This window comes from Triticum dicoccoides, chromosome 2B (genome assembly GCF_002162155.2).
Source record: "Triticum dicoccoides isolate Atlit2015 ecotype Zavitan chromosome 2B, WEW_v2.0, whole genome shotgun sequence".
Classification (NCBI taxonomy): domain Eukaryota; kingdom Viridiplantae; phylum Streptophyta; class Magnoliopsida; order Poales; family Poaceae; genus Triticum; species Triticum dicoccoides.
The window spans coordinates 757,843,157-757,864,989 of NC_041383.1; the positions used below are offsets into that span (position 1 = coordinate 757,843,157).

General features: G+C 44.1%; 1 pseudogene; it reads right to left on the reverse strand.

Annotated features, from left to right (window-relative positions):
• Positions 1–1,040: 1,040 nt before the first annotated feature.
• Positions 1,041–21,833, reverse strand: part of LOC119361333 — a 23,543-nt pseudogene continuing 2,750 nt past the window's right edge.

Below are 21,833 nucleotides of genomic sequence, written 5' to 3' on the forward strand. Positions count from 1 at the left end.
AATGAGGAAGCGCCCGATTCGACTTTTTATGTCCATGTCATGCATGAGACTGGGTTTACCGAAAAAGACTTTCGCCCCGTTTTATATATAAAGCATAGACAACGGTGTCCGATACAACCGCACTCACCCACCACAAACGCACACACACACCCAAGGCAGGATACATAGACGCTGAGCGCAACAACACACTCCCTAGCACTACAAGAGCCGCCGAGGGCTTCAGCCGTGAACACAGCGAAGAAGTGAAGCCACATATGACGAACCGTGGGCTCCAAGACGGCGCCTTCAAGAAGGATACGACACCGGAGCCCTGCCACCGCCCGATCCGAGGATCAGAGTTTCCCCTGGAGCAACACGACGGGCAATGATAGCCGCGACGACGCCTTCAAGAAGGGAGCGATCTTCGCCGTCGCCAGTCCGTCCGAAGATAGAGTAGGTTTTCACCCCGGCCAATACTCACCGCCACCGAACGCCACACCCCGGCTACCACGCCGCCCACACGGCCATGACAGTCGGGCAGCACCGAGGCACGAGCTCTGCCCATGAGCACTGCGCCACCACCACAAGGGCCGCCGCCCCAGACACCAAGACCATGACACCAAGACCCCCGAGCCCCACCGCTACCCCAACCATAGAAACGAGCGGAAATGATCCGCCTTTCGCACCCATGGCCGGTCCCAGCGCCGAGACCGAATAGGCCGGCCACCAAGCCTCCAACGAGCCGTCCTGCTACACCGGGCTTGAGACGAGCGCAGTCCTGCCGCGGGGCGCGAGACGGGCCGGTCATGCTGCCGGGCGCGAGACGAGCGCAGTCCTACTGCCGGGCGCGAGACGGGCCGGTCCTGCTGCCGGGCACGAGACGGGCCGGTCCTGCTGCCGGGCGCGAGACGGGCCGGTCCTGCTGCCGGGCGCGAAACCAGCTCGGTCCAACGACACCGGATGCGAGACGGTCGATGAACCGCAGCCGGGAGAAGGCCAGCTCTCCGGCGAGAGAAGCAGACGGACGCCGAGGAGAGGAGTCAACGGCCGATACAGATAGCCTACAAACGAGCCGACACCAGAACAGTCTGGCCGCCGCCGCAGTCAACCTGCCACCACCACGTCGCCTGCACCTCCACGCCCTGATCAGTACCACCCGACGCCCGGCCACCCAGCACCGGAGCAGCACAGACACCGGCCGCCACACCACCACCTCCACAGGGTCGCCGGGCACCCCCGCCATCGAAGACCCGCACATCCACCGGATCTGGGCCGGGATGCCCAGATCCGCCGCCAGCATGACCGTGCCCACCAGATCCCACGGGCCGCAGGTGGGAAGGGGAGGAGGAGTCGCCGGCGGGCCACAAGGGCGCGGGGCGGAGCGCCGGAGCAAGAGCCGGCCGGGACCCGACGCCGCGGGCAGGAGGGAGGCGGCCCGCGATGCCATCCCTCCGCGCGCAGGAAGAAACTGCCCCGCCGCCGCCTCGGCCACGCGGCCTTTGGCCGGCGGCGCCCCCGGCGGCGGCGAGGGAGGGGGAGACGGGGAGGAGGGCCGGAGGGGGGCGCGCGAGGGTTGCCTCCCGACGGCGCTCGCGGGAGCGCCTCGGGAGGGAGAGGGAGTCGGGCCTGCAATCTCTTGGGACCTGAGACTGGGTTTAGACCTTGAAACTATCAATCAGCACAGATCCCTGTTTAAGCGTCACGATGTGGATGCCCTAAAAACACAGTAAATAAAGTACATGCAATAATTTTTTAATCACATTCCATCGCTACAGTTTGGTTCACATTTTTTTGACAGCACAATTTTATTCGGATTTACCTACAAGTGGGGGAACAGGATTGCTGTTTGCACGATTATGTAATCAGAAAACATAATTTCAGCGTTGAACTATAACTATGAACATTATTTTCTCCGATGCAGCATCCCTAGCCAGAACCGCTACCAAAACCCGCATGAAAAAAGAAGTCAGAACAGTTTACCTGTGCGCAGGACCCAGCCACCCGCTGTCTATGCGCACTAGTTGCTGGTTTCGGTGTTCCACTGTGTGCTGCCCGACTCGCAAGGCCTCTGATTATGACTAGACGAAAAGCTTGAGCTGATCAATGTTTTTAGCTTGTTATAAGTTAATGAGCTTAATGAGCGAGCAAACGAGTTTTGGGAGTAACTCCTTTAGCTTGTTAACTAGCTTAGCCCGCGTGGCGGCACGCCACGCCCCGTTGATACCGTATATGTGTATTGTGTTATTTACTCATGTGATGAAAAATAAGGTCTTCATGTGTGTAAACTTGTCGTTATAACTCGGTAGTCACAAGAAAACAGGCTATGCACATGAACGATTTTGAAAGGACCCATTTATCATCATCATAAGTGCTACATCTTGCAAGATGCAAAGTACATCCCCTCACCCCGCGAGTTCAGTGGGTCACCATCATGACGCTAGCTTACTCAGAGTTATGTTGACATGGTATCCTCTGGGCTCTGGCCATAATTTTGATCCATTTCCAAAAGTGTGTGATATGGATGTAAGCTGGTTCTGATGGTAGGTCGTCCCTGAGACAATTGGTGTAGGCCAATTGGACATTCATCCAATTCCTGAATCAAGTTAGATATAGACTCAATGGCTTTGAGGATTAGATATCTTATCTTGAGGAATATATGTGGAAGTGTAGCTTTGTTTAGATTTCTTTGGAGAGTTTTTAATATTAGATTTAGAAGAACAAAGTTTGACCCCAGCTATGTAAAGCACTCTTTAATGTGGCTATCTTCTGCTTGTCACATCGATATCATTGTCAGTATTGTCATCACGATCCAGATGTTAAAACTCAAAACCAAGGATGAATGTGGAAGAATATATTTTTCTTTAAGAGATCAGGGTATTCAATCTTTTTTGTTCCTGATTCTCAAGTTGATGGAGATGAATATTGTATTGCAAACAAAATAGGCGGCAAAGCAAGATACAGTGTGAAAGATCGTGGATGTCGCCTAGAGGGGGGGGGTGAATAGGCGTTTTAAAATAATTACGGTTTAGGCTTGAACAAATGCGGAATAAACCTAGCGGTTAATTTGTCAAGCACAAAACCTAAAACAATTAGGCTCACCTATGTGCACCAACAACTTATGCTAAGCAATATAAGCAACTATGTGATAGCAAGATATATGACAAAGAACAATTTGGCTATCACAAAGTAAAGTGCATAAGTAAAGGGCTCGGGTAAGAGATAACCGAGGCACGCGGAGACGATGATGTATCCCAAAGTTCACACCCTTGCAGAGGCTAATCTCCGTTTGGAGCGGTGTGGAGGCACAATGCTCCCCAAGAAGCCACTAGGGCCATCGTAATCTCCTCATGCCCTCGCACAATGCAAGATGCCGTGATTCCACTAAAGGGCCCTTGAGGGCGGTCACCGAACCCGTACAAATGGCGACCCTTGGGGGAGGTCACCGAACCCGTACACTTTGGCAACCCTTGGGGGCGTTCACCGGTACCCGTCAAAATGCTCGGGACGATCTCCACAACCTAATTGGAGACCCCGACGCTTGCCCGGAGCTTTACACCACAATGATTGAGCTCCGAACACCACCAACTAACTAGGGCGCCCAAGCACCCAAGATGAACAAGCTCAAGGGCACCAAGCACCCAAGAGTAATAAGCTTCTCAACTTGTAACTTCCACGTATCACGTGGAGAACTCAAACCGATGCACCAAATGCAATGGCAAAGGCACACGGAGTGCCCAAGTCCTTCTCTCCCAAATCCCACCGAAGCAACTAATGCTAGGGAAGAAAATGAGAGGAAGAACAAAAGAAGAACACGAAGAACTCCAAGATCTAGATCCAAGGGGTTCCCCTCACTTAGAGGAGAAAGTGATTGGTGGAAACGTGGATCTAGATCTCCTCTCTCTTTTCCCTCAAAAACTAGCAAGAATCCATGGAGGGATTGAGAGTTAGCAAGCTCGGAGAAGGACAACAATGGGGGAAGAACACGAGCTCAAAAATATAAGGTTCAATGGGGAAGGAGACCCCCTTTTATAGGACCTCCCGAATCCAACCGTTATGTGCTCAGGTCGTGCACCAGCGGTACTACCGCTTGGAGGAGCGGTACTACCGCTTAGCACGCTCAAAACAGTCCAAACGAGAGAGAAAACATGAGTTTTTGGTCCGGGCGGTACAACCGCTTAGGAGCCACGGTAGTACTGCTCTGGAGCGGTACTACCGCTCAGGAGCCGCGGTAGTACCGCTCTAGAGTAGTAGTAAAAAATTACATCCGCTCTAGTCGCGGTAGTACCGCTGCAGCCTTCACCAAAATAGCCACAACTTTTGCAAACGGACTCCGAATTCAACGAAACCAAGTTTGTTGGAAAGCTAACGACAAGGGCTAACACAATCTTGAGAGAAATACCAATAATAAGAAAATGAGAAAAGGCCCAAAATAAAATGGTGAGAACCCTTCCTCGGAGAAGACCGGTAAAACCTCCAACACCGAAAACATCATAGAAGACGCATGCAAACTCCGTTTTTGATGAACTCAAGCTTGTCATCAAGATGACCATAAGCTCTAAGACTCACAAAGAGAATCAAACAAGAATCAAGAAACATGATGCAAGAATGTAATGGTTTGAGCTCTCTACAAATGATACGATCAAGCAACTCATCGAGAGCCCCCCACCCCCCTTGATAGTACGGCAATCGATCCTATAACCCGGTCTCCCACAACTACCATGAGACCGGTAAAATAGAAAACCTATCAAGGGCAAACCTTTGCCTTGCACATGATCCACTTGAGCTAGATGATGACGATCTTCACTCCCTCAAGTTGGACCACCTTTCTTGATTGTGTTGGCTCGATGAAGACTAGATGATTGCTCCCCCATAGTCCACTATGGGTGAGCCACTCTTCGGCTCATCTTCACAAGTCCATTGACACCACAATGGATGGAAAGATTCAAGCACTTGATCTCTTTGTGATGCTCCACTTGAACTTGCACACGGCAATCTTGATGACGATCACCACTTGATGTCATCCTTTCCATGGGTTGTATGATATCTTCCTCTTGATGCAAGCCCATGGATACGTTCCTAACCCCACATAGAACTCTCACATAGTCCATGGGTTAGTACACAAAGTGCAATGGACAATGCTTACCATACCATGGGATCACTTGATCCCTCTCGGTACATCTTCTACGCTTTGTGATTTAATCAACTTGATTCACTATTAACTTAGTCTTGATCAACCTTGAATCTTTGAAACTCTCTTCATTTGGATGATGTATTGAAGGTAAACATGAATGATCACACAACCTTCTTCTTCAAGATATGCTTGCAATAAGCTCAACACTCGCATGACCAATCTTTGGATAATTCCTTAATAGCACCTTGGTCAACTCATAAACTCCTTGAAACCAACACATGGACTTCAAGAAAAGCCTATGGACAAATCCTTCAAATATAACTCAAGACAACCATTAGTCCATAGAGATTGTCATTAATTTCCAAAACCAAACATGGGGGCACCGCATGTTCTTTCAATCTCCCCCATTTTGGTAATTGATGACAATCACTTTCAAGAGAGTTTATACAAGGAATTATGCATCACCATGCAATGTAACAACCAATGATGCATGAGAATGAGATGCAAATGCTTAGGAACCAAAACCAAAGCAAGGAGAAAACTCAGAAGACTTCTCCACAAAACTCTCTGAAACTCCTCCCCCATTGGCATCGATTGCCAAAATGGGTGAAAAGCTAAGAAGGCCAAAATAAAAGGTGTTCCTCCATAAAATGGGTGAAAATGCAATACACGTATCCAACTGCCAATACTTGGAGGAAGACAAACTATATTGAGGCCCAAAGATTGCAACAAAAAGATATGACACAAAGACATAACAAAGAGAGACACAAGCAATCAGAAGATAACAATTGAAGCAAGCAATCAACGATATCAATTGAACCAACTAGACCAATGATCCTACATGCCACAAGAATAAAGAAATTATGATAACCGCAAAGGAGTGTTCTAAAGAAACTAGAGAAGCTCCCCATGATTTGTGCACACATAAGAATTTTTGTATTTGAATACAAAGTGCACAAAATAGGATCATAGCTCCCCCAAAATCAATAGAAACTCACATCCAGTGCAAGTGAGCATATGGGAAACAAAGCCTAGGACTTGCAACAAGCACATGGTTGAGCAACATGTAACAGAGGCGACTTAAGAATGGGCTCAAACAAAAAGATGTGTGTGAGTCAAGGCAATGCATTAGAGAAGACTAATGTACGGATGAGCATTACGCATCAATATAGTCTTGAAAGAATGAGATACATGGTGCAAGGCATGTCATTCCCACACACAACTAGCAACCGGGTTCACAAGCTCACAATAAGCATAAGAGAACCTATGCTTGTGACAACCCGTGGTGAAGATAGACGAAGAGAGGCTCATCAAGATGAGGGATACCTAATAAGATGGCAAAAGCCTCGTAAAGATAACCAAGAGGAAAATAATCTTCACCACACAAGAGTGCAACAAGATGCAACGATAGAGGACACGCACTCAAGGCAAAAGCTTTCACGGAGCCACCAAAGGAATAACATAAGAAAGACAGGGTGGACGTGAAAGAAAGGATATCAACTAGAGATGTAATTTCTCTCAAGTGTATAAGGTTCTATGTAGACGAAATCTTGATGATATATATATCTACAAAGAAGGATGTACACCCGAAATAGTTACAACATGAAGGAACAAGATATCCACAAGGAAGTCATAAATATACCAATAAGATATTTGCTTGGAAGCATAGCACTTGGCTAGATATGGTCTTATTGTATATAAATGAAGTCCAATCAAACAACCATCAAAGACATCACAACTAGCAACAAGAGATCATCGTTGGGATGCTTTGAGAAAGGAAACAAGTATCACAAGATATGAAATGAATATCATGCCAAGATGAAACCTACACAAGGTTGAATGCAAGAAGGGAAAGCATGAATAGATACTTGTTACCGAGATATCATTGGAAGGAAGTAGTAGATACCAATTGACGGTAGATAGTAGTTCATTGATCATCCTAGCTTGACTCCAATATGCACATGGTGACAACACCTTCCTTGAGAGTGAGCCGAGCATCCAATGCATCTCCAAAAGTTCCTAGAAGAACAACACAAACTAAATGTTACCCAAACTCATCGGGACCAAATAGTTAGAAACACCAATACATAGGAAAAACTCCACATAAATATGTGCATATAGATATGAAAATGAATTTCATGCACATCTCATCCAAATTGAGACTAGGTGGAGTTTCCGCTATATATTGAGTCAAAGAAAGAAAGCATGCCAAATGAAATACATGAAGTAAACATGCATGCTCAAGACTTTCAAAACCCGAAACCAAAAGACAAAGAAATGCCAAGTGAAAAGGATACCAAATAGAGAAATCATCACTTGGAAGATATCATTAAAGATACATCAAGGAATGAGATATCCATTGATACACACTAAACTAAAGATGTCAAACTCATAAAGAGAGGATGGTTCCAAACAAACCAAGCTCTCGACAAAGTTTCATGATGGCACAAAGTACCAAAAAGAATGGCTTGCCTTCCACCAAAACACACTTGATAAGGATCACAAGAAGAGTGTTCTAAAGAAAATAGAATAGCTCCCCCATGAGTTGTGCGTTATATAGGATTTGTATTTGAATACAAAATGCACAAGGTGGGATCACCGCTTTCACTATATCTAGAAAACACTAGACAAGAACAAGAAATAAACAAGATCCACAAGTGGTACGGAACACACGGGAGTTGACACAAACCTTGGCAAGAGAAAAAGGCAAGTAAAACAAAAGCCAATGTAAAGATGATCAACAAATTCTACCACACATAAGACTACCAATTGTCAAAGACAAGAAGTATTTGGAAAGAATTACCGGTGGTAGATAGCAAGGACATCCAACATCATCTTCACACCACACACAAGCAAATTGCAACTTGTAGAGCTAACATGCCACCTAGGAACAAGATAATCTACAATATCAATTCTAGGTGACAATATCTCAAATGTACACATTTTCTAGGCTTGTAATATGCACTTAGCATATTACTCCCCTATAATGTGATACCAATAAGAACTTAACAAGAGGCAATAAGAGGAACAAACAAGAGATAATTAATGGACTATTTAGAATTTGAATTTCTCATGAGGGATATACCACCAAACGACTAGATAATCTTGTAATGTCAATACTAGATGGTATTCCTCATGTACACACATTTATAGGATTGTGAGGTGCACAAAGAACATCACTCCCCCAAAATGGGATGTTCCATTAATCTCTCACATGAGCCAACTAGGATACAAACAAGAAGCAAAAAGGCTCAACGCACAACACACATGTACATGATGTGCAAACCAACACACACATACTTGATTGCTCAAGATAAGCAAGTTGGAAGCACAACATATACAAACACATGCAAGGAACAAAACCAAACACATGCAAGGGGGGCAAATAACTTTCAAAGTAAACAATTTAAGTACAAGTTACCACAAGGAGGCACATTGGATATAAGATAGAAACTTGATAATCCAATTGACTTGGCTTGAGACAATAAGAATGATGAAGTCCCCTTAATTCTTCGTAATGTAGCCAAGTCTCCAATGCCCTCCAACCAACACCTATTGATCAAGTTTGAGCTTGGTGGTCCCCAACCGAGTTGGGTCCTAAGAGGTTAGTCACAATAGGCTTGGCTACCCAAATAGTTCTTTTCTTGACACCACTTTGAGTACCAAAAAACTTGGCAAACACATTGCCAACCTTATCCTTCCCAAGAGAATAGACATCATCAATAATAATTGGGTTGGATAAGTTACCACTAGTGCATGAAGAAGCGAGGTGACCTTTCTCACGGCATAGGTAGCAACGTCTACTCTTCACTTTCTTCTCACTTGATTTCTCAACTTGAGAAGCATTAACTTGAGTCTTCTTGGGAAGAGGGCTTTCTTCAACTTGAGGTTGAGCATGTGATTGAACTTGTGTCCTCTTCCCTTGTTTCTTGACACTAATGGCCTTCTTCTTCAATGGGCAAGATCTAACATGATGCCCTTCTACTTTGCACTTGAAGCAAACAATCTTGGCCAAATTCTTGACTTGTTCTTGGCCCTTCTTTTTGTTCATCTTGGACTTCTTCTTCTTATTGGAGTTGAATCCAAGTCCACCTTTGTCATTGGGGGATTTTTGCACACTCAAGATATTGTTGAGTGTGGATTTCCCTTGATGACTCGTTTCCAAGTCTTTCTTCAAAGAAGTGACTTGGGCCTTGAGCTCTTTGATTTTCTCTACATGGTTAGTCTCAACACAAGTACTAGAGGAAGTATAAGCTTCATCGTTAGAGCAACAAGGCAAGGAAAGCAATTCATCACAAGATGTACCAACATTGTGAGTAGATGAATTACAAGGACTAGCACATGGCAATATACTATTTTGACTAGAAATAGTGCTAGTATCCACATGAGGCTCACTAGATGTTACCTTGGCAATCATGGCCTCATGAGCTATCTTTAGCACACTATGGGATACTAGAATATCATCATGAGAGCTTGAGAGCTTTTCATGACTTTCTTCCAATTTCCCATAATTGCTAGATAGCACCTCAAGTTGAGCCTGTAGCTCAACATTCTCCTTCAAAATGGATGCTTCACAAGTAATAGAGTTAGTAGCACAAGCATAATCATTTACAACAATAGGAGAGGACAACTTGGCAAGCTCTTTTAAATAAGAAGCTTCAAGTTGGGCATGAGACTCGGTGAGTTTGATGAGCTCACCCTTGATGACCCTTGAGCCATTTTCGAGGTGCTCAAAATCCTCAAGGAGTCTAGCATGAGAAACTTCAAGCTTAGCATTTTTAGTTTTGAAATCATTGGCCACCTCAAGATCTCTATCATGAGATTCCCTCACTCTAGTTAATTCTAGAGAAAAAGTCTCCTCAAGAGATTCGGAGGTGGTTTGTTCATGTTCAAGAGCTTGAGATAGCTCCACGATCTCATTTGCGTAATCACGCCCATGAGCTTCCATTTTCTCAATGGTGACCTCATGCTCCTCGAGATGAGATTCCAACTCCTCAGTATATTTCTTGCCCTCAATGGCAATGGACATAATTTCCATGAAGTTGGAACGAGCAATTTTATTTTTATGAAGAGCTTTAAAAACCATTTCCCCCTTAATGTTTAAGGAGGCAACATTATCATTCTCTTCATCATAATCAACATCATCATCATTCTTGCCATTATCAATATCATCACAAGATATATTGGGATTCAAATTGGGAGATACCTTTGAGGCCTTGGCCACAAGGCAAAATGCAATAGATGATGATGTAGAATCCCTTGAAGCACCATAAAACACCACATCTTGTTCCATGGAGTGTTGGCTTTCCTCTACATTGTTAGCACAACAATTCGAGGAAATAGATGCATTTTTATCATGGCAACAAGACATAGCAAGCATATCATCATGAGATTTAGTCAAGCAATTTCTACATGATATGCAAGGACTATCAACACAAGCATGTGAAACATTTGGAGTGCTAGAAGTGTTAAAGTCCAAAGATGAAGCATTGCAATAAGAAAGTGATGAAGGATTATCAACAATAAGCACACTATCATCATTGCAATGAACACCACTACTCACCATGTCATTACCTTGTGGCGAACCACATGTAGGTGAAGTAGAAGAAGTTGAGAACACAACACGGCCGGAGGTGGGGGGAGAACAATCATCCTTACAAAACTTGGACACGCCATATTTATCTTGAAGCTTTGTCCACAACTCATGAGCATCCCGGAACGGCATGAGTTGAAATATAACTACATTGCTCAAAGCATCGAAAAGCACATTAGAAGCTTGAGCATTGAGATAAGAGTTTTTCTCATACTCTAAAGATAATCCTTGGGGATCCTTTGGAGGAGAAAAACCCATATCTACAATTCATTCTAAATTTGGGTCCATGACCCTAAAGAGATTAAGCATGCGAATTACCCAAACATCAAAATTTGTGCCATCGAAACCTAGAGTGTCAGAGAATCCTAATCCCCTAGTCGACATCTTTACTCTCTAGGCAGTTAAGCCCAACAAAGAGAGACGAGGCTCTGATACCAATTGAAAGATCGTGGATGTCGCCTAGAGGGGGGGGTGAATAGGCGTTTTAAAATAATTACGGTTTAGGCTTGAACAAATGCGGAATAAACCTAGCGGTTAATTTGTCAAGCACAAAACCTAAAACAACTAGGCTCACCTATGTGCACCAACAACTTATGCTAAGCAATATAAGCAACTATGTGATAGCAAGATATATGACAAAGAACAATTTGGCTATCACAAAGTAAAGTGCATAAGTAAAGGGCTCGGGTAAGAGATAACCGAGGCACGCGGAGACGATGATGTATCCCGAAGTTCACACCCTTGCGGATGCTAATCTCCGTTTGGAGCGGTGTGGAGGCACAATGCTCCCCAAGAAGCCACTAAGGCCATCGTAATCTCTCACGCCCTCGCACAATGCAAGATGCCGTGATTCCACTAAGGAACCCTTGAGGGCGGTCACCGAACCCGTACAAATGGCGACCCTTGGGGGCGGTCACCGAACCCGTACACTTTGGCAACCCTTGGGGGCGGTCACCGGTACCCGTCAAAATGCTCGGGGCGATCTCCACAACCTAATTGGAGACCCCGACGCTTGCCCGGAGCTTTACACCACAATGATTGAGCTCCGAACACCACCAACTAACTAGGGCGCCCAAGCACCCAAGATGAACAAGCTCAAGGGCACCAAGCACCCAAGAGTAATAAGCTTCTCAACTTGTAACTTCCACGTATCACGTGGATAACTCAACCCGATGCACCAAATGCAATGGCAAAGGCACATGGAGTGCCCAAGTCCTTCTCTCCCAAATCCCACCGAAGCAACTAATGCTAGGGAAGAAAATGAGAGGAAGAACGAAAGAAGAACACGAAGAACTCCAAGATCTAGATCCAAGGGGTTCCCCTCACTTAGAGGAGAAAGTGATTGGTGGAAACGTGGATCTAGATCTCCTCTCTCTTTTCCCTCAAAAACTAGCAAGAATCCATGGAGGGATTGAGAGTTAGCAAGCTCGGAGAAGGACAACAATGGGGGAAGAACACGAGCTCAAAAAGATAAGGTTCAATGGGGAAGGAGACCCCCTTTTATAGGACCTCCCGAATCCAACCATTATGTGCTCAGGTCGTGCACAAGCGGTACTACCGCTTGGAGGAGCGGTACTACCGCTTAGCACGCTCAAAACAGCCCAAACGAGAGAGAAAACACGATTTTTTGGTCCGGGGCGGTACAACCGCTTAGGAGCCACGGTAGTACTGCTTTGGAGCGGTACTACCGCTCAGGAGCCGCGGTAGTACCGCTCTAGAGTGGTAGTAAAAAATTACATCCGCTCTAGTCGCGGTAGTACCGCTGCAGGCCTTCACCAAAATAGCCACAACTTTTGCAAACGAACTCCGAATTCAATGAAACCAAGTTTGTTGGAAAGCTAATGACAAGGGATAACACAATCTTGAGAGAAATACCAATAATAAGAAAATGAGAAAAGGCCCAAAAGAAAATGGTGAGAACCCTTCCTCGGAGAAGACCGTAAAACCTCCAACACCGAAAACATCATAGAAGACGCATGCAAACTCCGTTTTCGATGAACTCAAGCTTGTCATCAAGATGACCATAAGCTCTAAGACTCACAAAGAGAATCAAACAAGAATCAAGAAACATGAAGCAAGAATGCAATGGTTTGAGCTCTCTACGAATGATACGATCAAGCAACTCATCGAGAGCCCCCCCCCCTTGATAGTACGGCAATCGATCCTATAACCCGGTCTCCCACAACTACCATGAGACCGGTAAAATAGAAAACCTATCAAGGGCAAACCTTTGCCTTGCACATGATCCACTTGAGCTAGATGATGACGATCTTCACTCCCTCAAGTTGGACCACCTTTCTTGATTGTGTTGGCTCGATGAAGACTAGATGATTGCTCCCCCATAGTCCACTATGGGTGAGCCACTCTTCGGCTCATCTTCACAAGTCCATTGACACCACAATGGATGGAAAGATTCAAGCACTTGATCTCTTCGTGATGCTCCACTTGAACTTGCACACGGCAATCTTGATGACGATCACCACTTGATGTCATCCTTTCCATGGGTTGTATGATATCTTCCTCTTGATGCAAGCCCATGGATACGTTCCTAACCCCACATAGAACTCTCACATAGACCATGGGTTAGTACACAAAGTGCAATGGACAATGCTTACCATACCATGGGATCACTTGATCCCTCTCGGTACATCTTCTACGCTTTGTGAGTTAATCAACTTGATTCACTATTAACTTAGTCTTGATCAACCTTGAATCTTTGAAACTCTCTTCATTTGGATGATGTATTGAAGGTAAACATGAATGATCACACAACCTTCTTCTTCAAGACATGCTTGCAGTAAGCTCAACACTCGCATGACCAATCTTTGGATAATTCCTTAATAGCACCTTGGTCAACTCATAAACTCCTTGAAACCAACACATGGACTTCAAGAAAAGCCTATGGACATATCCTTCAAATATAACTCAAGACAACCATTTGTCCATAGAGATTATCATCAATTACCAAAACCAAACATGGGGGCACCGCATGTTCTTTCACAGTGCCGATGTAACTGAAATAAATGATAAAATTGACTGATGGTAGAGATCGACACACAAACAAACCAAGAGCCCCAGGAATAATTACCAGAAAGCTTAACAACAAATACATAAGCAGCAGCCATTTTGATTCATCCTTGTGTATAGGTGTGTGATTAAATCCATTATTTTATGATTATCTTATTTTTGTAGAATCAAATTGAAAAATTAATATAACAATGTATTTGATGCTCCTAAATATATTTCAGTTTTTGGAAGAAAGGAATTTCGCCAAGGCCCCAAAATAATTTAAATTGGCAAATGATTGTGCACATGTTGCACAAAGTCTGGCAAACATCTATTTTGATCATTGCTCCATTTTTAATAATATTATTTTAGGTACGAAAGAGTTATGATACTAGTTCTTGTTCATGTAAAATCAAATAAATGTTTTGTTATTATTGCCAATTCAAACGGAGATATTTAATATTCATATTATTACTGGTTGTAGTCTTTAACATGAGAAATATTACTAATTCCCTAGGGTCAGCATGCAAGTGGACATCATCCCAATCATTTCTCTTTTGCTAATAGCACGATTAGCATCAGCTGCGATCCGGGACCAGGATTAGCAGGATTAGCATCAACTGCTAGCTTTGGCCGGCTCGTCAGCGTCGGGCTGCTATTGGCCGGCGGACAGATGCAGAAGCTGTTATGTACGCTAGCTTTGGTCGGGCTGGTTGCATACTACTGATTGCTTTGAACGCTAGCTTTGGTCGGGCTGGGTGCGGCAGAAAACAAGTGCGAAGCGGCACCGATCAAAGGTCAAAACGACAGCGACAAGACGACGCAAGAAAACGATCAACACAGAACCGCTGTCGAAGGAACACGATCCAATGAAGCTGACATGGAAAACCCAAGAGCCGATAGAAAGGAAAAGAAGCATGTAAGAAGAACAATCACATCAGCCTAGCCCACATGCAGTCAAAAAATGCTAAGCGAACCAAAGCAATCGCCACACCCGTTCAAAAAATTTAAATCAAAATACTGAATACACAAGACATTTGTACACACCCACATACCAAAAAAAGGGCACGTGCCACATCCAATATTCACCATGGGTCACTTTCAACCAAGTGTATCAATAATAGAGCGTAAACCTTGCCGGATATAGAGGCTTGGGTATTTCGCCAGGCTCAGCCCACTTTGGCAATTTCCTCACCTCCATCTTCTGCCCATGACTGTTTCTTTTGCTTCTGGTTGTAGCGTGTTGCTACTATTTTTAAAGTTTAGATTATGCAAATGTGCACCAGACTTGTGTATTGCACGCACTATGCTACTATTTTGAACGTCCTTGTTTAATTTATGCTTTTGTATATTTGTGATGGGGTGCTTCTATGTTGCTTATTACCTTAACGAGTACTCATGAACACTCACGATCTTAACGAGTTCATACGAACCAAGCCGAACATGAGTTTTGGCCTATTAATATTAATGAGATTAATGATAACGAGCATAATGATAATGAGTTGAACGAGTAGCTCGGTAATCCAGCCCTACTTCTAACGGCCGCGTGGGGAAGAGGCCTTCGAGTTGCGTCTATGGGGAATTATTCAATTGGGATGTTCCCGAATCGGCCATACAGGCCCAACGAATCGGCAACAGATGCCAAACGAATCGATCATTCATCAAAGTCAAACAGGACATGGTGCTATGTGACCTGGCCTGCCTTAAAGGTTTGGAAATGGGTCCCGGTGCAGATCGTATAAGGCTTAATATTTTTCCTTTGGATCTATATGCATGTCCAACAGGGTCGGCCCATTGGGTTTCGAAGATCTGCGCATCATTGAGAATGTGAAATGGAGGGAGCATCTATTTGCCGATCGAACCGCTGAATTTGTCCAAACATCGCGCTCGATTTCCCCGGCTCGATCTGGCCTGTGCTTTTCTCGCCCAGGGAATAAGCGGGGTTCCCTCCAGGATTCCGTGCAACCAAACGAGGCCTAAAAGGAATAGATGAAAGGTATATTTTGATCTTTCCACCTGAAAATGGTAGTAGGTGCATTCCATTCAAGATGTGTCATGTGAAAGAAGTCTAGAACTTGAAATGATTTACTTCATGTTTAGTCTTATTTGGAGGTTGTTTGAATATTCTCCTTTCATGTCTATTCCATTCTAAAATACCATAAGTATCCTGTATCCTTTTTTTGATGGTTCTGCATTCATAGGGAGAGAGCACAGTTGAAGCTGAAGGATGATACAATTCTTGACCTGGAAGAACAGGTGCTTATATTTTTTCATTACTGTTTCTTGTAAAAGCTATAACCTTTGGGAGGTGGGTTTCAGTACAAGGTGCATTTCTGTATAATCCCTGCAGATAAAAGACTTCAAATATTGGAAAATTCGAATCTGAACCCGAGCTCATCTGCACCAAATATTCCATTAAGTTACAAAAGTCTATTGCGAAGAGTTGACATGCTGATGATCTCAAAGGAGGTATGCTGGTGCCACTGGCCATGGAATCATATTCTGGAAAGAGGAAAAGGTCGTCAAGAACAAGCAAGAGAAGGAATTAGTGGCGACTTTGCTAGTATGAATGCATGAATCTTCACCATTTGTTGTACGTATATGCTAAGATTCTGCATGTTAACTTCTGACTTTGTGTGAGAAGCACAAGTCGCTCTTTCATTGTAGTTTCTCTCACTATACTAATCAAGTTCATCTGATACACTCTCAGCAAGAAAAAGTAGAATCTGATACAAAATACAATATTGTTACATACCCAGAAAGTAATTTCAGGAATGTACACAACATAACTGTAATACTCTTTTGCATTACATAGCTTACAATTTGTAATTGTTCAAGCACTACAGCTCGAGCATTACAGATCTTCCGTAAGGATGTGTAATTTCTCAAGCACTATCATAAATGACATTTTGTCCAGTATGGTTTACTTTTATAGTAACTATCTAAATGTCGAAGTTTTAGATAAATTCCTTTTTATGGAGTATTAGAGTAATAAAATAATTTAGGAAAAAAGTTCAAAATAGTGGAGTGGCTGATGATTGCAATGGAGGTATGCTGGTGCCACTGGCCATGAAATTAGATTCTGGAAAGGGTAAAAGGTTGTCAAGAACAAGCAAGAGAAGGGATTAGCGGCGACTTCGCTAGTATGACTGCATGAACTGATGAACCTCCATTAGTTGCTCCATATGTAAGGGTCTGAAGCGTTCTCAATAAGAAATAGTACATCTGTTACACTGTAGAGTACTAGTTCATATTACAGAGCCAGAAAGAAATTTAAGGAAGCTCCGTGGATCTCATACATTTAAAGTATATGTAATGCTCAAGCGCTACATGACTATAGTACAGTTCACGTTACATAACTTGCAATGTGTAATTGCGCAAGCACTGCAGCTTGAGCATTACAGATCTTCCATAAGGATGGCAAAATGAGAACCCAATAGTGGCCCAAAATGCCAACACAAAGCCAACAGCTGTGAGCACATATAGAACTGGATCACCGGGCGTCTCTTCCACATCTTCCCCCGCAGCAGAATCTGGACCTGGAGCAGCACAAGTATTCGCCTGAGTAGAATTGTGAAGGTTGGTGTTGGGTAGGTAGCTGTCCATGCTGAATGAGCTGAGCTGTCCATAGTTTGGTATGCATCCTGACAAGTTGTTGTATGCCACAGAGAACACCCCCAAAGAAGATAACTGGGTTAACTGCAAAGGTATTGGTCCACTCAACCTATTGTGGGAGAGGTCCAAGCTTTCTATTTCTTCCATGCCTCCAAAGGTTGTTGGGATTGGACCAACAAAGAAATTGTAGGACAGATTAAGGGATTTGATATGGCTCAGATTTCCTAGCTCCCAAGGAATTTCTCCATCCAGCATGTTTGCAGATAGATCGATGCCAGACATTGAATCAAAGAAATTGCGGCCATATGTGTAGAGATTCCCTTTGGTAGCAAAACTGAAGTACATTAATTCATATCGACAGGAAGTAATGAAGTCACTGTATTCCCCCGACCGGTACTTAATCTCTATGACTGGCTGAAAAATTTGATCATATGTGTTACCCTTCAAAGAGATATTACCGATACATGCTGGCAGAGAACCTGAAAGCTTGTTGTGCGACAAATCAATTATCCTCAAGTACATGAGTTGGCACAGGTTTGGAATGATCTGCCCTTCAAACATGTTTCCGCCCAGCGAAAGTAGCCTAATATTTTCAAGGCAACGTACCCAATTGAGGTTGCCCATGAACTGATTGTGTCTGATGTCCAAAGCAATCAGACTTGATGTGTTGAAAAGGGGCAATGAGATCTCGCCAGATAAGGAGTTTCCAGTAAGGTTAAGAAAATTCAGCACTATGAAGCAACTGTTTGGTACAGACCCTGTAAGGTTGTTGCCCGACAGATCTAAAAGGAGAATTCCTCTGAAGCCACAAATGTGTTGATTAATTTTGCCAGTTATATGGTTGCCAGCAAGATTCAAGGCCAACAAACAATGACGTATCGAGTTCGCCAGACAGCTCATTATCATGCAAATCTATGACCCCTACAAACTCTCCTGCCAGATCATGAGGCAATGTCCCTTTAAATTTGTTACCATCCAAGCACAATTCACTTATACTGGACAGATTATTCATCCCACCAAAAATAGGACCACCAAGCTTGTTGTTTGAGACTCTCAAGATGGATAGGATGGGATAATTAGTAAAAAAAACAAGCTGGAACTTCCCCAGAAAGTTTGTTGTTTGATAGGTCTATAATTTTCATGGAGCTGATCTCGCACATTGACGTTGGTATGTGCCCAAACAAGTTGTTACTAGAAAAATCTAGAACAACCAAATTTGGAAACACTGAGCCAAGGTTGGTCTGCAGCTGTCCTGCGACATGGTTCATGTGTATGTCGATACTGCTGAGAGAAGATTGGGTATGCCATACTGGGTCCAGCAATCCAGTTAGTGAGTTATTCCCAAGATTTAGATCCTTTAGTGTTGCTTGCTTTGTAAATAACCAATTTGGCATGCTACTTGACAAGTTATTATTGGACAAATCAAGCACCTCTAACTGAACCTGAGTGCGTAAAAACTGTGGTTTTGCAATAATGTTCTTGTCAAGGTCATATCCAGAGAGTAATAGATGTTTCAACTGGAATGTAGGTGTCCATCCAGGAAAATTCACATCAACAACAAGGTTCGAATTGCCTGAAAGGTCTATCTCTTCTAGTTTTGTGAGATCTCCAAGCCAAACGAAAGACAATCTACCACTCAAATTGCTTTGGGAAAACCGAAGACTCTTAAGCGACGGTGAAAGATTCAAAGACCGATTTATTGGAATTCGTCCTCCAAGGAAATTTGTAGAGAGATTCAACCGTTCAATATGTGGAAGCAAAAGCAAGAATGTTGGAATGCTTCCGCTGAATCGGTTGGAGCTCAAATACAACTCTCGTAGGTTCTTAAGATATACAAATTCTGTGGACATAAGAAAATCATGATGATTAGCAACGCTGGCAACATTACTTTTACTGATATATAAGCGGGAAATGCTCATTATGTACCTTGTTCAGTTGGAAGAGCTCCACTCAATTTATTATTCTCCAGATGTAAGACCTCAAGGGGGACTGGTGCCGAAGATAGATTAATAGGAAAATGTCCCTCAAAATTATTATGTGAGAGATCTAGGGACTTCAGATGAGGAAGTGCAAATAATGACACAGGGAGAGATCCACTAAACTGGTTGTCACGCAAATTCAAGCTCCTGATGTTTTTAAAAGCTGCCATACATACAAGTGGAATAAATATTATAGGCGGCAGGAACTGGGCTATGAAACATGAAATCCCTTTTTTCTAATGTAAGACTTTTTTTACCTCTGACAGGGAGAGTTCCGTTGAGGCGATTATGACTGAGATCTAAGACTTCAAGTGAAATTGGCCCCAAGAATGAACTTCCTGGAATACCCCCACCGAATTCGTTTCCCGAGAGATCTAGGATCTTTAGATGAGGAAGTGCAAAGAGTGAAGCCGGGAGGTTTCCACTTAAACCATTCTCAGACATATTCAATTGTCGCAAGTTTCTAAGATTTTCAACAGCTGCAAAGTTTGTATGGACGCGAGACGATTATATATGGGCATGAAATTTTTTACGTCTATCTAAGAAGTATACTTACCTGTGGCTGGAAGACTTCTGTTGGGGTAGATATCGTTGAGAGCTAAGACTTCGAGTGAAACAATTTTCCAGATAAATTCTGGGAAACCCCCTACCAACGAAATGCCACTGAGGTCGAGATATCGAAGCTTGGATAGTCCAACTAACCCTGCCGGTGTTTTTGTTTGTACAACTAGGAGAATATATAAGAAGCAACCACGGACACATATATTATTACAAGAGAATTTGGAGCACGTACGTACCTTCTGAGCTTAGAGAACATTGATAGTTGTATGAGAGATCTAGGTACTGAAGCTCATGGAATGCAGAAAACACTGTCAAGTTTAAATACCAACGATCATCTACATCTGTCGGGAAATATACCAAGCTAAGGTCAAGATGGGACACTCGTTGGGTGCTATTGTTGCATTTCACTAGATCCCATGAGCAGCAGTCATCATCATCCTTCCTCCACGAATCAAGCGCAATCTGGGGATGCGCTCTTATCAGGGAGGACTGGATGTCTAGTAGAGCAGCTCTCTTCTCCACGAAGCAGCCAGAGGACAACTGAAGCATGGACTGTAACAAGAGAAATAGTACTGTCAAAGACAATGATCGCCATGGCAGGAAGCTACCCATATCTGATGATGAGTTCTCCTTCTTCGGCCTGCGTGCATATGCACTTCGGTCGGTTGGGCTCTCTAATTGCTAGGCCTTGAGACAAAATGTTGAAATGGTGAGTGGTTTTGACGTTCTGCGTGGGAGGCGTACATGCTGTTATCTTTCCCCAGCTTTGTGTTAATTATAGCTAGAGGCGTGCAAATAATACAGTTTAGTTACTACTAGGAGACCAGGACTAGAGTGCAACCACGGTAACTTTACTTAGACCCAGCAGCCTTTGTCACGCGTTGGGAAGTGGGGGTAAAGTACGTGTGTTCAGTGCGTTGCTACTGGTAACTTTGCTGAAAAGGCATGGTTAGGCCGTTGGCAGCATGCACCATTTCTGCAAGTTTTCCATCACCATCGACCATCATCACCATTGTCACCATTTCGTGCTCAGACATGTCTCCACCTCGACGACCACTGGCGGCTCCCACATTCTAAAGATCAACAATTATTCGCAAACCGTTCACAAACAATCAGCGTTGACGATTCGGCGGTCCAACAATCAACGTGAGTTTCTAGGGAGCGTCTGACCTTGTTCAGCTTGCGCCTGACATGTCGGATCGCTTCTGCTGGGCATGGGAGCATGTCGCCATCTTCTGGGTCCACTCGGCTTATCTTGCGTTCTTCATGGGAAGAGCACAATGGCCTTTTCACAAGCTTATTTGACGCGGCCACGCTCTCCTTAAGTTCAAGCTCTTGCCTCGAAGGCTGCCCTCAACCGCCACTGGACCGGGGAGTGGATGAAGCGGCATGGTCTTGCTGCTGATGATACAAGCCCCCTTTATTCCCAGTGTGTCAAGTCGATCGACCACCTTCTCATCCAATGTACATTATTTTCTCGTGCCAAGTCTGGTTCCAATCTCTTTGTGCTTTGCGCGTGCGCGCGAGCTTCACCCCATCAAGCACTGGCTACCTCATCGACTGTGCCGTGGTCGGCTGCTGTTCCAAGTGTCATTACTCTAGAGTCGCTTTGGGAACAGCCTTGTCTTGTGTCGCCTGTGGGATGTGGCTAGAAGTTGCAAGAGTAATGACACTCTCTTATTATGTTTGTCACTTGCGACGCACATGGTTTTGATTTTCTATCTAACAAAAAAGACGTACTTTCTCGCGCGTTCCTGAAAAATTGATAGCAGAACTGCCGCTGAAGGGTCTCCCACACGTTAGTGGTGAAACAAATAGCATTGACGGGTTCACTCATGGCCCATCGTGGTGATCAATCATACATTAGGAGAAAAAAGGGCCGCTTGCAGACTCTCGCCCCGTCCCCCGCGTCCCTCTCGGAGGCGACACGGGGGAACCCTAGCCGCCCCCGCCACCGGCCATCCTCCAC